Source organism: Triticum dicoccoides, chromosome 6B (genome assembly GCF_002162155.2).
Source record: "Triticum dicoccoides isolate Atlit2015 ecotype Zavitan chromosome 6B, WEW_v2.0, whole genome shotgun sequence".
NCBI lineage: Eukaryota > Viridiplantae > Streptophyta > Magnoliopsida > Poales > Poaceae > Triticum > Triticum dicoccoides.
Window position 1 is genome coordinate 84,881,515 of NC_041391.1, and position 14,137 is coordinate 84,895,651.

At 46.9% G+C, this 14,137-nt stretch overlaps 1 pseudogene; it reads right to left on the reverse strand.

The window, feature by feature from the left end:
• Nucleotides 1-246: 246 nt before the first annotated feature.
• On the reverse strand, nucleotides 247-684 carry LOC119326178 (annotated as a pseudogene).
• Nucleotides 685-14,137: the final 13,453 nt, after the last annotated feature.

Here is a 14,137-nt window from a genome sequence, read left to right on the forward strand (position 1 = left end):
GATGATAACATCCCGCCCATCAATTTTTAATCCACTGGTGCAGAATGGCTCGGAGCATCTGGTGCATGAGTCCGGCTGTTGCACAGGATACATTCTCTATCTGAGATACTGGTGCAATCCATCGATGCGAAATTGAGTTCACATTTATTCCCGAAGCATGCCTCTCGCATAGGCACATACACCATTACTTCATTTTATTTATCCTGTGCACACTCACCACACTAATTAAAAAGCAGATTGGCTTGACTAGGCCCAGTAGCAGACACCTTCTCCACCCCTCGCGTTAGGAATGGGCACCTTGCAGACCGCAGGCACGCTCGCCGCTGTGAGCTTCATCACCTCCTTCCGACAACCCGGGAACACCTCCGTTCCCTCCCGCGCGCCGAGCTCCTGATACACGCTGTTCAGCATGCTGCCGAGGTCATGGCACCTGCACCAGTCGTTGGTGATGTTGGCGAGCTCCTGGCAGCAGTCTCTTTGGATAGCCTCCGGCACCTGGTTGCCCACGCACTGGAGCTTCACCATTGCTCGGCAGCCCATGAGCGGGCTCACCGTGTGGCCCATGGCCGGATCACACTACATCCAAGGACCACTGTTATGGCTCCCCACACCGTACTCGGCCGCCATTGGTGTCGCCACCAGCATGCATAGTAGGAGCACCAAGAACATGGTCTTCATCCACATTGTTCCAATTCAGCCCTATCTTAATCAGTTGTCTGTATGGGTAGCTATACTCTTGATCTCTGGACGGTTTATATAGCTAGAGAAACCTAAAGAGGTGTTCATGATCTCCGTGGGCCGCTTTTGCCCGGTGCCAACGGCGTTTGCTTGCACGCCTCCATTCTCAATCTAGTGTTGTGAGGTATTTCGGCATGCATTTTTTTTGACCGGAACTGGCAGGAGCTCTGCCTATTTCATTATAGGAGGGGGAAAACTGTACAAAGTTTCTAAGCAATAGAAACAGGATGAGGGGGGGAAGCAGAGAGTAATATTAGCCTGGGCTGCTAAACAGCCCCACTACTCAAAATGACCTACTCCTCCCATGCCTCCGAAAGGAGGCTAATGTCATCTCTAGCTCTAATAAGGACATCCGTTGACGGTTGCGCTGACTCCTTAAAGATCCTTCTGTTTCTCTCGAGCCAAATATTCCAAGCGATGTAAACTGCCGCCGTGCATTCGTCCACTTGGCGTCCTTTTTTCTTTAACTTTGTCACTCTGTTCCACCAAGCTGAGATTGATGAAGCGTGCCGAGCAGCCTGGGATGCAAGCGGGAAGAAGGAGCTGGTCTTGAACCAAATTTCTTTGGCAAAAGGGCAGTCAAGAATCAAGTGATGTGCGGATTCCAGCACTTGATCGCAACCAGCACACAAGTCATTGTGATCCCAGTTTCTCGCTTGTAGTCGATCATCGGTCCAAAGTCTATTCTGAAGGAGGGTCCAGATGAAGAACTTTACTTTCTTTTCAGCTGTAATCTTCCAGACCTGCTGCAGGTGTGGTTGTGGGATACACGTCAAGAACTGAACTTGGTAAGCCGATTTTGCCGTGTATTGTCCGCTAGCCGTTAGCTTCCAAGTGATTGTGTCAGGTCTAGAGAGCAAGGACACATCCTGTAATTTCATCCAGAGGCTAATAAAAGAGTTCATCAGCCCAGCAGAGTTGATATTCTGCAGTCCTCTCATCCATGCGTCTCCATCAAGAGCCTGACTGACAGTGAGCCCTTTGGACCTTGCCATCCGAAAAAGATCAGGAGCCCAATCTTTTGGAGCTTCGCCCTCTAACCATCTATGACTCCAGAATTTCACTAAACGGCCATCTCCCAGAGAAATCGAAGTGCATGCCGCAAAAAGATTAAGGTCAGGTGGATTGCAAGGCACCGGGGTCCCTTTCCATGGCCTGTCCGAGCTATCCCATTCAAACCAAGGCCAGCGAAGCCGAAGAGCCCGGCCAAAAGCATCGATATCCTTGATGCCCAGGCCACCCACGCTTAAAGGTGCACAGATTCTCTTCCAGTTAACCAGACATTTTCCCCCATGCGCCTCCTCATCGGCGTTCCATAGGAAATTTCTCCTTAGCTTATCAAATTTGGTAGTGAACCATCTGCTGGGGGAGAAAGACGTGAGGAAATAGGTGATGGTGGCAGTGAGGACCGAGTTGATCAGGTCAAGTCGGCCGGTTCTATTCATGAGCCTTCCTTTCCAAACAGCTAGTTTGCTTGTACCCTTGTCCAGGAGCGGTTGGAGATCGATTCTCCTCAAATTTCTCAACGAGAGGGGCAGCCCCAAGTATTTGCAAGGGAAAGATCCCACAGATCCCCCAAAGCTGGCTGACAGGATGTTGACATCAAGATGCCGACACTGAATAGGGTAGAGCACACACTTGGTGGGGTTGATTACAAGGCCTGAGACACTGCCGAAGACCTCCAGAATTCTGATAATGGTCTCGATCTGTCGGCTGTCAGGAGTGGCAAAAATAGCGGCGTCGTCAGCATAGAGACTGGCCCTCAATCTAGCCGCGTTCCGGGGGATTGGGTCCAGAATGCCTTGATTTGTTGCTTCTTCCAGGATTCTCATGAGTGGATCCATAGCCAGAATGAATAGCATCGGAGAAAGAGGGTCCCCTTGACGAAAACCTTTTTTATGGGCAAAAGCTGGTCCGGGCAGGCCATTGAGGAGCACACGAGAGGATGAGGAAGTTAACAACAGACAAATGATGTCCCTCCAGCGCTGTCCAAACCCATAAGCCTTCATAACATCAAGCAGATATGGCCAACTAACAGAGTCAAAAGCTTTCGCAAAATCGAGCTTCAGAAACATCAGCGGGATATTCCGCTTGTGAGCATCTTTTATGGTGTTCTGAACATAGAGGAAGTTGTCCTGGATAGATCTCCCGTGAATGAAAGCACTCTGGGTGCAGGAGATGAGGCGTTGAAGCTCCGGGCCCAACCGATTTGCTAGGATTTTGCAAAAAATCTTGGCAAAACTGTGCAGCAAACTGACGGGCCTGAAATCCGAGGCATGCATGGAAGTTGAAACCTTTGGCAACAACACAATGTGAGCAGAATTGAGTAGTTTGCAGTTGTCTCCTCTTAGGTGATATAATTGCTGAATCGCAGCTACCAAATCCTCCTTTATTAGTGCCCAGAAGCACTTGAAGAATCTGCCAATAAAGCCATCAGGCCCGGGAGCCTTTTCGTCGTGCAGATCAAAGACTGCAGCTTTTATCTCATCCTCGGTGAATTGCGCATCCAAACTTTGCAGGTTAGCCGAGGGCAGCCGCAACATGTCCCAGTTTAACACTCTTCTCTCATGCATCGGTGTACCCAACAGGCTCTTGAAGTGATCCAGAAGAATATCCTCTTTCTGCTTGTGATCAAACACATCCCCTTGTGGTCCTCTAAGCGTAGGAATATGATTTTTCCTTCTTCTTCCGTTCGCCCTAAGATGAAAAAGCTTTGAACTAGCATCGCTAGCCTTGATTGTGTTTAATCTGGACCGTTGGCGCCATCGGATCCTCTCCATAGCCGCAATTCCTAACAGCTTGGCCTTGAGAAATCTACGGAGCGTCCATTCAGGTTCGGAAAGCTCGCGGCTTTCCATTGCGAGGTCCAGCTGAAAAATGACCTCATTTGCAACATTGAATGCCAGGTTGGAAGCTGCCCTTATGCTCTTGTCCCAAGCCCTGAGGGCTTTAGCCGCGCGTGCGAGCTTTGTATGCAGTCTCCTGACGGAGTCACACGATCTCAGAGTCTTGTTCCAGCTTCGAGCGACCACATCATCAAGACCTTGCATCTTGACCCAGTATGCCTCAAATCTGAAGCCCTTGAAAACCTTGACATCCATCTTCGCCAGCATCAAGGGAGTGTGATCTGAAACAGCCGACGATGCCGGTGCGAGCAAATAGTGAGGATGACTGAGTTCCCACTCATTAGATATAAGCACGCGATCAATTCTGGTCAATGTTGTGCCGGCTCGCTCATTAGACCAAGTGAATTTCTTTCCAGTGAGAGGCAGATCCCTTAGCTCCAGCAGGCCAATGGTGCTTCTGAACTGAGCCATCATTCCCAGGTTAATATTGGAATTGTTTTTATCCTCGACCTTGCTAATAAGATTGAAATCTCCCAACAGCAGCCACTCTTTCATAACCAATGGTTTCAGGGCAGTCAACTCAGCCAGGAATCGACGCTTGTCATCAATCATCTGTGGTCCATACACCCCCGTTATGGTCCAAGAAGCATTATTCGACTTATCAGAGATCGTGGCCGTGAGCGAGAACTCATCTGGGGCTGACGACAGCCTATCGACGGAAAAATCACCGGAGCAAGCAATTAAAATGCCCCCTTTCGAACCACACGCAGGCTTGAAAATGAAGCTATCAGAGAATCTTGACCCCACAACTTCAGAGACGATCATCTTGTCAAAGTGTTCCAATTTCGTCTCCTGCAGACAAACAATGTTACAGCTCAGCTCCGCAATCAGCTTTGCCACAGATCTTCTCTTCGCAGGATTATGCAGCCCCCTGACATTCCAATTCAGCAGCTTTATATCCATAAACAACTGGTGACTCGTTGAGAAACAATAGCCCAAACCAGAGGCCAAAGGGAGCACAATAGCAACATCACAACCAGCATTCCATGCCGTGAACAAACAGTCCTAAGCAGCCATGCTTGACTAGCAACACTCAGCTTAACGGAACCTTTCAATCTGACAATAAACATCAATCTGACAACACATTGCAGAGGCAGACTCAAGTTCAGAGGAACAACACCCTTCGAACTGACGAACAGCCGCACTAACTCCAGAGAAGAACAGGTAAGAAACAAACTAAACATAGAAAAACTGGAGACACTTGGTTCGCAGACCGAGCTCAAACTGCCATAGCCTGCCCTTCAGCCACCATCCTGGCCGTCGACGCTTTGCTCTTCGGGGCCTTGGTCTTTCCACTTGCAGTCGCATCCATCAGCGCGGTTACGGCGTCGATGAAGCGTTGGGGGAGCTCTTCCTTGTACAGGTCCTTGTACTTCTGGAGCGCACCGGGAGAGGGCGGCCCATCGCCGACGAGAATCCCCTCCTTCTTCATAAGAACAAGGCGGGCCTTGTCCATGGAGCTCAGACCACTAGAGGGCTTGGCCGCCAGCCACCCGCTGCTCCTTTGCGGAGCGGGAGCAGGTGAAGGAAATATGCCCTAGAGGCAATAATAAAGTTATTATTTATTTCCTTATTTCATGATAAATGTTTATCATTCATGCTAGAATTGTATTCACCGGAAACATGATACATGTGTGAATGCATAGACAAACAATATGTCACTAGTATGCCTCTACTAGACTAGCTTGTTAATCAAAGATGGTTATGTTTCCTAACCATGAACAAAGAGTTGTTATTTGATTAACAAGGTCACATCATTAGTAGAATGATCTGATTGACATGACCCATTCCATTAGCTTAGCACACGATCGTTTAGTATGTTGCTACTGCTTTTATCCATGACTTATACATGTTCCTATAACTATGAGATTATGAAACTCCCGTTTATCGGAGGAACACTTTGGGTACTACCAAACGTCACAACGTAAATGGGTGATTATAAAGGAGTACTACAGGTGTCTCCAAAGGCAGATGTTGGGTTGGCGTATTTCGAGATTAGGTTTTGTCACTTCGATTGTCGGAGAGGTATCTCTGGGCCCTCTCGGTAATACACATCACTGAAGCCTTGCAAGCATTACAACTAATGAGTTAGCTGTGAGATGATGTATTACGGAACGAGTAAAGAGACTTGCCGGTAACGAGACTGAACTAGGTATTGGATACCGACGATCGAATCTCGGGCAAGTAACATACCGATGACAAAGGGAACAACGTATGTTGTTATGCGGTCTGACCGATAAAGATCTTCGTAGAATATGTAGGAGCCAATATGGGCATCCAGGTCCCGCTATTGGTTATTGACCAGAGACGTGTCTCGGTCATGTCTACATTGTTCTCGAACCGTAGGGTCCGCACGCTTAAGGTTTCGATGACGGTTATATTATGAGTTTGTGTATTTTGATGTAACGAAGAAGTTCGGAGTCCCGGATGTGATCACGGACATGACGAGGAGTCTCGAAATGGTCGAGACATAAAGATTGATATATTGGAAGCCTATATTTGGAGTTCGGAATGATTCCGGGTGAAATCGGGATTTTACCGGAACACCGGGGGGTTACCGGAACCCTCCCGGGGGTTATTGGGCCTTAGTGGGCCATGAGGGAGAAGAGGAAGGGCCGGCCAGGGCAGGCCGCGCGCCCCCTCCCCCCCTAGTCCGAATAGGACAAGGAGAGGGGGGCGGCGCCCCCCCTTCCCTCTTTCCCTCGCCCCCAATCCTACTCCAACTAGGAAAAGGGGGGAGTCCTACTCCCGGTGGGAGTAGGACTCCTCCGGCGCGCCTCCTCCAAGGGCCGGCCGCACCCCCCCCCCCTTGCTCCTTTATATACGGGGGCAGGGGGGCACCCTAGAACACACAAGTTGATCCTTGAGATCGTTCCTTAGCCGTGTGCGGTGCCCCCCTCCACCATATTCCACCTCGGTCATATCGTCGCAAAGCTTAGGCGAAGCCCTGCGCCGGTAGAACATCAAGATCGTCACCACGCCGTCGTGCTGGCGAAACTCTCCCTCCCCGAAGCTCTACTGGATTGGAGCCCGAGGAGCGTCATCGAGCTGTACGTGTGTCAAGAACTCGGGGGCGCCGGAGTAACGGCGCCGAGATCGGTCGGATCGCGAGGAGAACGTACGACTACATCCTCTACGTTGTGATCGCTTCCGCTTCGGTCTACGAGGGTACGTAGACAACACTCTCCCCTCTCGTTGCTATGCATCACCATGATCTTGCGTGTGCGTAAGAAATTTTTTGAAATTACTACGTTCCCCAACAGTGGTATCAGAGCCTAGGTTTTTATGGTTTGATGTTTTGCACGAGTAGAACACAAGTGAGTTGTGGACGATACAAGTCATACTACCTACCAGCATGTCATACTTTGGTTCAGCGGTATTGTGAGATGAAGCGGCCCGGACCGACATTACGCGTACGCTTACGCGAGACTGGTTTCACCGCTACGAGCACTCGTTGCTTAAAGGTGACTGGCGGGTGTCTGTCTCTCTCACTTTAGTTGAACCGAGTATGGCTACGCCCGGTCCTTGAGAAGGTTAAAACGGAGTCTATTTGACGAAGTATCGTTGTGGTTTTGATGCGTAGGTGAGATTGGTTCTTGCTTAAGCCCGTAGCAGCCACGTAAAATTTGCAACAACAAAGTAGAGGACATCTAACTTGTTTTTGCAGGGCATGTTGTGATGTGATATGGTCAAGACGTGATGCTATATTTTATTGTATGAGATGATCATGTTTTGTAACCGAAGTTATCGGCAACTGGCAGGAGCCATATGGTTGTCGCTTTATTGTATGAAATGCAATCGCCCTGTAATGCTTTACTTTATCACTAAGCGGTAGCGATAGTCGTAGAAGCATAAGATTGGCGAGACGACAACGATGCTACGATGGAGATCAAGGTGTCGCGCCGGTGACGATGGTGATCATGATGGTGCTGCAGAGATGGAGATCACGAAGCACAAGATGATGATGACCATATCATATCACTTATATTGATTGCATGTGATGTTTATCCTTTATGCATCTTATCTTGCTTTGATTGACGGTAGCATTATAAGATGATCTCTCACTAAATTATCAAGAAGTGTTCTCCCTGAGTATGCACCGTTGCCAAAGTTCGTCGTGCCAAGACACCACGTGATGATCGGGTGTGATAAGCTCTACGTCCATCTACAACGGGTGCAAGCCAGTTTTGCACACGCAGAATACTCAGGTTATACTTGACGAGCCTAGCATATGCAGATATGGCCTCGAAACACGGAGACCGAAAGGTCGAGCGTGAATCATATAGTAGATATGATCAACATAAGATGTTCACCATTGAAAACTACTCCATCTCACGTGATGATCGGTTATGGTTTAGTTGATTTGGATCACATGATCACTTAGATGACTAGAGAGATGTCTGTCTAAGTGGGAGTTCTTAAGTAATATGATTAATTGAACTTAAATTTATCATAAACTTAGTACCTGATAGTATCTTGCTTGTCTATGTTTGATTGTAGATAGATGGCTCGTGCTGTTGTTCCGTTGAATTTTAATGCGTTCCTTGAGAAAGCAAAGTTGAAAGATGATGGTAGCAATTACACGGACTGGGTCCGTAACCTGAGGATTATTCTCATTGCTGCACAGAAGAGTTACGTCCTGGATGCACCGCTAGGTGCCAGGCCTGCTGCTGATGCAACTGACGACGTTAAGAACGTCTGGCAGAGCAAAGCTGATGACTACTCTATAGTTCAGTGTGCCATGCTTTACGGCTTAGAACCGGGACTTCAACGACGTTTTGAACGTCATGGAGCATATGAGATGTTCCAGGAGTTGAAGTTGATATTCCAACAGAATGCCCGGATTGAGAGATATGAAGTCTCCAATAAGTTCTATAGCTGCAAGATGGAGGAGAATAGTTCTGTCAGTGAGCACATACTCAAAATGTCTGGGTATTACAATCACTTGACTCAACTGGGAGTTAATCTTCCGGATGATTGTGTCATTGACAGAATTCTTCAATCACTACCACCAAGCTACAAAGGCTTCGTGATGAACTATAATATGCAAGGGTTAGTAAAGACTATACCTGAGCTCTTCGCAATGCTAAAGGCTGCGGAGGTAGAAATCAAGAAGGAGCATCAAGTGTTGATGGTCAATAAGACCACTAGTTTCAAGAAGAAAGGCAAAGGGAAGAAGAAGGGGAACTTCAAGAAGAACAGCAAGCAAGTTGCTGCTCAGGAGAAGAAACCCAAGTCTGGACCTAAACCTGAAACTGAGTGCTTCTACTGCAAGCAGACTGGTCACTGGAAGCGGAACTGCCCCAAGTATTTGGCGGATAAGAAGGATGGCAAGGTGAACAAAGGTATATGTGATATACATGTTATTGATGTGTACCTTACTAGAGCTCGCAGTAGCACCTGGGTATTTGATACTGGTTCTGTTGCTAATATTTGCAACTCGAAACAGGGACTACGGATTAAGCGAACACTGGCAAAGGACGAGGTGACGATGCGCGTGGGAAATGGTTCCAAAGTCGATGTGATCGCGGTCGGCACGCTACCTCTACATCTACCTTCGGGATTAGTATTAGACCTAAATAATTGTTATTTGGTGCCTGCGTTGAGCATGAACATTATATCTGGATCTTGTTTGATGCGAGACGGTTATTCATTTAAATCAGAGAATAATGGTTGTTCTATTTATATGAGTAATATCTTTTATGGTCATGCACCCTTGAAGAGTGGTCTATTTCTGATGAATCTCGATAGTAGTGATACACATATTCATAATGTTGAAGCCAAAAGATGCAGAGTTGATAATGATAGTGCAACTTATTTGTGGCACTGCCGTTTAGGTCATATCGGTGTAAAGCGCATGAAGAAACTCCATACTGATGGACTTTTGGAGTCACTTGATTATGAATCACTTGGCACTTGCGAACCGTGCCTCATGAGCAAGATGACTAAAACCCCGTTCTCCGGTACTATGGAGAGAGCAACAGATTTGTTGAAAATCATACATACAGATGTATGTGGTCCAATGAATGTTGAGGCTCGTGGCGGATATCGTTATTTTCTCACCTTCACAGATGATTTAAGCAGATATGGGTATATCTACTTAATGAAACATAAGTCTGAAACATTTGAAAAGTTCAAAGAATTTCAGAGTGAAGTCGAAAATCATCGTAATAAGAAAATTAAGTTTCTACGATCTGATCGTGGAGGTGAATATTTGAGTTACGAGTTTGGTCTACATTTGAAACAATGCGGAATAGTTTCGCAACTCACGCCACCCGGAACACCACAGCGTAATGGTGTGTCCGAACGTCGTAATCGCACTTTACTAGATATGGTGCGATCTATGATGTGTCTTATAGATTTACCGCTATCGTTTTGGGGTTATGCTCTAGAGACGGCCGCATTCACACTGAATAGAACACCGTCAAAATCCGTTGAGACGACACCTTATGAACTATGGTTTAGCAAGAAACCAAAGTTGTCGTTTCTTAAAGTTTGGGGATGCGATGCTTATGTGAAAAAGCTTCAACCTGATAAGCTCGAACCCAAATCGGAGAAATGTGTCTTCATAGGATACCCAAAGGAGACAGTTGGGTACACCTTCTATCACAGATCCGAAGGCAAGACATTCGTTGCTAAGAATGGATCCTTTCTAGAGAAGGAGTTTCTCTCGAAAGAAGTGAGTGGGAGGAAAGTAGAACTTGATGAGGTACTTGAAAGTAGTTTGTCACAGAAACCGGTTTCTGAGACATCTACACCAAATAGTGAGGAAGTTGATGATATTGATCATGAAACTTCAGATCAAGTTACTACAGAACCTCGTAGATCAACCAGAGTATGATCCGCACCAGAGTGGTACGGTAATCCTGTTCTGGAAATCATGCTACTAGATCATGATGAACCTACGAACTATGAAGAAGCGATGGTGAGCCCAGATTCCGCAAAATGGCTTGAGACCATGAAATCTGAGATGGGATCCATGTATGAAAACAAAGTATGGACTTTGGTTGACTTGCCCGAGGGTAGGCAAGCAATAGAAAACAAGTGGATCTTCAAGAAGAAGACTGACGCTGACGGTAATGTTACTGTCTACAAAGCTCGACTTGTCGCAAAGGGTTTTCGACAAGTTCAGGGGATTGACTACGATGAGACCTTCTCACCCGTAGCGATGCTTAAGTCTGTCCGAATCATGTTAGCAATTGCCGCATTTTATGATTATGAAATTTGGCAAATGGATGTAAAGACTGCATTCCTGAATGGATTTCTGGAAGAAGAGTTGTATATGATGCAACCAGAAGGTTTTATCGATCCAAAGGGAGCTAACAAAGTGTGCAAGCTCCAGCGATCCATTTATGGACTGGTGCAAGCATCTCGGAGTTGGAATAAACGCTTTGATAGTGTGATCAAAGCATTTGGGTTCATACAGACTTTTGGAGAAGCCTGTATTTACAAGAAAGTGAGTGGGAGCTCTGTAGCATTTCTGATATTATATGTAGATGACATATTACTGATCGGAAATGATATAGAATTTCTGGATAGCATAAAGGGATACTTGAATAAGAGTTTTTCAATGAAAGACCTCGGTGAAGCAGCTTACATATTGGGCATCAAAATCTATAGAGATAGATCAAGACGCTTAATTGGACTTTCACAAAGCACATACCTTGACAAAATTTTGAAGAAGTTCAAAATGGATCAAGCAAAGAAAGGGTTCTTGCCTGTGTTACAAGGTGTGAAGTTGAGTAAGACTCAATGCCCGACCACTGCAGAAGATAGAGAGAAAATGAAAGATGTTCCCTATGCTTCAGCCATAGGCTCTATCATGTATGCGATGCTGTGTACCAGACCTGATGTGTGCCTTGCTATAAGCTTAGCAGGGAGGTACCAAAGTAATCCAGGAGTGGATCACTGGACAGCGGTCAAGAACATCCTGAAATACCTGAAAAGGACTAAGGATATGTTTCTCGTATATGGAGGTGACAAAGAGCTCATCGTAAACGGTTACGTTGATGCAAGCTTTGACACTGATCCGGACGATTCTAAATCGCAGACCGGATACGTATTTACACTAAACGGAGGAGCTGTCAGTTGGTGCAGTTCTAAACAAAGCGTCATAGCGGGATCTACATGTGAAGCGGAGTACATAGCAGCTTCGGAAGCAGCTAATGAAGGAGTCTGGAAGAAGGAGTTCATATCCGATCTAGGTGTCATACCTGGTGCATCGGGTCCAATGAAAATCTTTTGTGACAATACTGGAGCAATTGCCTTAGCAAAGGAATCCAGATTTCACAAGAGGACCAAGCACATCAAGAGACGCTTCAATTCCATCCGGGATTTAGTCCAGATGGGAGACATAGAGATTTGCAAGATACATACGGATCTGAATGTAGCAGACCCGTTAACTAAGCCTCTTCCACGAGCAAAACATGATCAACACCAAGACTCCATGGGTGTTAGAATCATTACTATGTAATCTAGATTATTGACTCTAGTGCAAGTGGGAGACTGAAGGAAATATGCCCTAGAGGCAATAATAAAGTTATTATTTATTTCCTTATTTCATGATAAATGTTTATCATTCATGCTAGAATTGTATTAACCGGAAACATGATACATGTGTGAATGCATAGACAAACAATATGTCACTAGTATGCCTCTACTAGACTAGCTTGTTAATCAAAGATGGTTATGTTTCCTAACCATGAACAAAGAGTTGTTATTTGATTAACAAGGTCACATCATTAGTAGAATGATCTGATTGACATGACCCATTCCATTAGCTTAGCACACGATCGTTTAGTATGTTGCTACTGCTTTTATCCATGACTTATACATGTTCCTATAACTATGAGATTATGCAACTCCCGTTTACCGGAGGAACACTTTGGGTACTACCAAACATCACAACGTAAATGGGTGATTATAAAGGAGTACTACAGGTGTCTCCAAAGGCGGATGTTGGGTTGGCGTATTTCGAGATTAGGTTTTGTCACTTCGATTGTCGGAGAGGTATCTCTGGGCCCTCTCGGTAATACACATCACTGAAGCCTTGCAAGCATTACAACTAATGAGTTAGCTGTGAGATGATGTATTACGGAACGAGTAAAGAGACTTGCCGGTAACGAGATTGAACTAGGTATTGGATACCGACGATCGAATCTCGGGCAAGTAACATACCGATGACAAAGGGAACAACGTATGTTGTTATGCGGTCTGACCGATAAAGATCTTCGTAGAATATGTAGGAGCCAATATGGGCATCCAGGTCCCGCTATTGGTTATTGACCGGAGACGTGTCTCGGTCATGTCTACATTTTTCTCGAACCGTAGGGTCCGCACGCTTAAGGTTTCGATGACGGTTATATTATGAGTTTGTGTATTTTGATGTACCGAAGAAGTTCCGAGTCCCGGGTGTGATCACGGACATGACGAGGAGTCTCGAAATGGTCGAGACATAAAGATTGATATATTGGAAGCCTATATTTGGAGTTCGGAATGATTCCGGGTGAAATCGGGATTTTACCGGAACACCGGGGGGTTACCGGAACCCTCCCGGGGGTTATTGGGCCTTAGTGGGCCATGAGGGAGAAGAGGAAGGGCCGGCCAGGGCAGGCCGCGCGCCCCCTCCCCCCCTAGTCCGAATAGGACAAGGAGAGGGGGGCGGCGCCCCCCCTTCCCTCTTTCCCTCCCCCCAATCCTACTCCAACTAGGAAAAGGGGGGAGTCCTACTCCCGGTGGGAGTAGGACTCCTCCGGCGCGCCTCCTCCAAGGGCCGGCCGCACCCCCCCCCCCTTGCTCCTTTATATACGGGGGCAGGGGGGCACCCTAGAACACACAAGTTGATCCTTGAGATCGTTCCTTAGCCGTGTGCGGTGCCCCCCTCCACCATATTCCACCTCGGTCATATCATCGGAAAGCTTAGGCGAAGCCCTGCGCCGGTAGAACATCAAGATCGTCACCACGCCGTCGTGCTGGCGAAACTCTCCCTCCCCGAAGCTCTACTGGATTGGAGCCCGAGGAGCATCATCGAGCTGTACGTGTGTCAAGAACTCGGGGGCGCCGGAGTAACGGCGCCGAGATCGGTCGGATCGCGAGGAGAACGTACGACTACATCCTCTACGTTGTGATCGCTTCCGCTTCGGTCTACGAGGGTACGTAGACAACACTCTCCCCTCTCGTTGCTATGCATCACCATGATCTTGCGTGTGCGTAAGAAATTTTTTGAAATTACTACGTTCCCCAACAGTGGTATCAGAGCCTAGGTTTTTATGGTTTGATGTTTTGCACGAGTAGAACACAAGTGAGTTGTGGACGATACAAGTCATACTACCTACCAGCATGTCATACTTTGGTTCAGCGGTATTGTGAGATGAAGCGGCCCGGACCGACATTACGCGTACGCTTACGCGAGACTGGTTTCACCGCTACGAGCACTCGTTGCTTAAAGGTGACTGGCGGGTGTCTGTCTCTCTCACTTTAGTTGAACCGAGTAT